Source organism: Ovis aries, chromosome 14 (assembly GCF_016772045.2).
Source record: "Ovis aries strain OAR_USU_Benz2616 breed Rambouillet chromosome 14, ARS-UI_Ramb_v3.0, whole genome shotgun sequence".
NCBI lineage: Eukaryota > Metazoa > Chordata > Mammalia > Artiodactyla > Bovidae > Ovis > Ovis aries.
Window position 1 is genome coordinate 63,138,278 of NC_056067.1, and position 3,992 is coordinate 63,142,269.

Sequence of the window (3,992 nt, forward strand, 5' to 3'; positions counted from 1 at the left end):
CTTCTCCAACACCACAGTTCAAAAGCATCAATTCTTCGACACTCAGCTTTCTTTATAGTCCAACTCTCACATCCATACATGACCACTGCAGAATACAGTACCTAGTTTTGTGTGTAATTTATTTCAATATGCACAAGAGTAACAGCTTCTGTGCACTGGCTGATGTGTCTAGATTCTGTTATTGCATAGGTTCACCAGTTTCCAAAACATCCACTAACTTGCTTGTATATGGAAGGAGCACAGTACTTATACAGTAAATAAACAATACCTGTGTCCTGAAAGGGTGACTTGGTCCAGCCGGAGACCAACCACAGATCTGTACTGTCCTCCAACTCCTAGACCTACCTGAAGTCTACCAAAACCCTCCTGAAGAAAGATCCCTTCCCGTCGTGGCTGGGACCTCTGCCATTGGGGTCCTCCCTCTCCTCTTCCTCCTCCTCTTTTTCCTCTGCTTGTGCTGCTGCGGAGGTCAACACGGCGGTATGTCCTAGAAGGGGAAGGGTTCCTGGAAGGGGAAGGGGTCAGTGGGTGGGGGGAGTGTGGGGAGGGGCTTGATGGGTCCCCTGCCAGGAGGGGCTCTCAGCACCGCCTCTCCGTAGGTTCCAGTGATAATGAGACCAAGAGCCAGCTGGATTTTAACAGGTAGGAAAATCTGGACTCTTCCCAGTAGAAAACGCTGTTTCTGTCTCATTCCTCAGACCCACCTTAATGCGTCTATCTCCTTTCCCTCAGCTCCAACCCTGGCATGGACTTCTCAGAAGAAAATCCGGGTAAGAGGAGTGAGAAGGCAGGGGAGCCGGGCTGGGGGAAGGATGCCTTCAGATAGAGGCATCCCGGAAGATGCCTAGAGGCTGGGGCAGGCCTCACCGCGTGTGATGTCACTGCCCTTCCCCGCTTCCAGTCATCCATCTGAAAGCAGCTGGTGTCATTCATGGGGGCTCTGAAGACTCTGTGCCACTGTCCTTCCTGTCTCAGTGCAGAGAAGAAGTCAGTGAGCGTGAAGTGGTAGATAAGTGATTTACTAGAAAAGGACACTTGCGAGGCTTACAAGCGGGCAGAGAAGGCGGTACCACCCCCGAGAATTTCCTGGGCTGCAGTTTTATAATCACAGGAAAAGCGGGGAGGGGGAGAAGACCTTCTTTGACTTTCTTGAGTAGACATCACAGTTCCATCATCAGTTCCTCCTCCAGGTTGAGCAGGTTCCCCCGGCTCCTCCCCCAGGTGTCAAGCAAGGTCGGCAGATGATTGTTCTTTTTTAATGTGTGTGGAGAGCATGTCCCATGGGTCATTAACTCCGGAGCTCCCTGGGCAGGCTGTGGGGCTCACGCCACCGCTGGTTCATTGCTGGGGGCAGCTCTCCTGCTTCTGGTGCGTGGTTCTGTTGCCAAGCAAGCCTGCTTTCTGGAGCCATCTGCTCACAGGGGTCTCCCATACTGTTTCTACCTACAGTCCCCCGGGGGACTGACTATTGAATCACCTACTTGCTCCGCTCACTCTGCCCTGTCGTGGCTCTGAAATACAGATGGCAGGACTGGGTGACCAGAAGGCCCTTCCTGGAAGCCTGTCCTCTCCTCTTTCCTTGCAGACGGTGTCTCGGTGCACCTCCCGCCAGAGGAGGACAGGCGGACGGACATGCAGGTGCGTCTCCCTGGCCCCTCCCCCGGCCCCTCCCCTGGGGCTCGCCCCTCACTTTGCGTCTCCAAGGTCCACCCGGAGGAATGCCCGTGGGGCTCTTCTGAGTCCTCCGCTGAGCCGCACCAGGATTCCTTCACGGAGAGTGAGGTTTCACTCCCGTCTTGCAGCCCTGAGGACTCCTCAGTATAGCCCCGCATGGACCCGCCTTCACCTCGTCCAGAGAGCGGAGCTGGAGCTGGCTGTGTGCACTCCACGGCACAAGGGCCCCTTAAGGAGTGTGTGAGTCATCACTTTGTGCGTGAGTGTGTGTGTGTGCACGCGTGCACCTGCCTAGCGCGTCTGACTCTTTGCGACCCCATGGACTGCAGCCCACCAGGCTCCTCTGTCCACGGGATTCTCCAGGCAAGGATACTGGAACGGGTAGCTATTCCCTTCTGCATTTCCTTCTCCAGGGGATCTTCCCGACCCAGGGATCAAACCCAAGTCTCTTGCTTTGCAGGCGGATTCTTTTACCACTGCGCGACTTGGGAAGCCCCAGTCCTCATTTTGGAGCTCCCCGAAGACTTGAGAATACAGAAGCCTTGTCAGTCGTCAAGAAATTCTGGGATACGAGAGATGGGACATTTCCTGCCGTATCAGTGAACAAAGGGCATCACAGTCAAGAGCAATGACGGCCACCACGGCTGCTGAGCTGGTGAGCCCTGAGGGCACTCGGAAGGAAAGGACACGGCCGTCTAGCAGCCATCAGATTGCTGCCACACTGAGGGTGAGCCCGGAGCGAACTCGGGATGTGAAAACAGCAGGATCCTGGCCCCAGACAGCTGAGGCGCGCATCGGAGCAATGATTTCAGCGAGCCCAGACGCTTCCATCTTCCCATACGTAGAAAAGCGCTAAATTCCTTAACTTGGGATAGCGGGTTTTCTTTAATTGGCGGTAGCGTTCGAGGTTCAGATTATCTGCCTTTTGTTGCGAAGCTTCTTTATTACCTGCCCCCTCCCCTCGCCTCCTCTGAGCAGTTCTCTCGGGATTACTTGGGATGCTACTTCCCGGGCTTGAGTCCTAGGAATATCTGACGAATAACACAAAACTCTCAACGTTTAGGCTGCGTGTGTATTTTCGGCAGACACGCATCACACAACTCAGCAGATTCCTGGTTCTCACTAGAATGGGGCTACAGACACCTGCCTCTCAGACTCCAGTGAGGGTCAAATGAGGGCGTGCTCGAGCAGCGGGAAGCAGCTGTGCGCTGTTGTTCAGTCGCTCAGTCGGCTCCGACTCCACGACCCCTGGACTGCGGCACGGCAGGACTCCACTATCTTCCAGAGTTTGCGCAAACCCATGTCCATTGAGTCGGTGATGCCATCCAACCACCTCTGTGGCCCCCTTCTCCTCCTGCCATCAGTCTTTCCCAGCATCAGGGTCTTTGAATCAGTCAGTTCTTTGCATTAGGTGGACAGAGTATCGGAGCTTCAGCTTCAGCATCAGTCCTTCCAATGAATATTCAGAGTTGATTTCCTTTAGGACTGACTGGTCTGATCTCCTTGCTGTCCAAGGGATGCTGCTAAACCTCTAATGCACAGGAAAGTCCTCTTCTTTCCCCTCTCTTCCCCACTCCAGCAAGAATCATCTGGTCCAAAGGAACCTATTTACAAAACAGAAATGCTCACATGGAAACAAAGGTATGGTTACCAAAGGGGACAGCAGGTGGAGGGGGGAGATGAGCTGGGAGTTTGGGGTTAACATATACTTACTACCATCGATAAGACAGGTAAACAGGGACCTCCCTGGTGGCCCAGCGGTTAGGGCTCCAGGCTTCCACTGCAGATGGCACAGGCTGGATCAGGGAACGAAGATCTCGCATGTCACACAGGATAGCCAGGAAGAAGGGAGGGATTACAACAAAAAACTGGTAGACGAGAAGGAGCTGTTGTACAGCACAGGGGACTCGACTCAATGTCCTGTGTCAACAACAACCTAAAGGGAAAAGAGGCTGGAGAAGAATATCTGTGTGAATATAAGAATGGGTATAGATGTGCATAGCTGAATTGCTGTGCATACTCTTGAAACTGACAACATCGCAGATGAACTATGCAAAAAGAGAGATGAAAGTGTTAGTCGCTCAGTCGAGTCTGAAACTTTTCAATCCCAAGGACTGTAGCCCGCCAGGCCCCTCTGTCCATGGGATTCTCCAGGCAAGAATACTGGAGTCAGGGTGGTTGGCGGGGGGTTGTCAGGAAAAGGAGCTCAACTGTAAAAAAAAAAAAAAAAAAAAAGACTACTGGAGCGGGTTACCATTCGCTTCTCCAGGAGATATTCCTGATCCAGGGATCAAACCCTGGTCTCCTTCACTGCAGGC

At 53.2% G+C, this 3,992-nt stretch overlaps 1 long non-coding RNA gene across 1 annotated transcript; it reads left to right on the top strand.

The window, feature by feature from the left end:
- The first annotated feature begins 536 nt into the window (after positions 1-536).
- Positions 537-2,126, top strand: LOC121816571 (uncharacterized). The gene is made up of 3 exons (XR_006056251.2): positions 537-642; positions 733-1,638; positions 1,803-2,126. It is a non-coding gene; the product is annotated as an uncharacterized LOC121816571 (long non-coding RNA).
- The last annotated feature ends 1,866 nt before the right edge of the window (positions 2,127-3,992 follow it).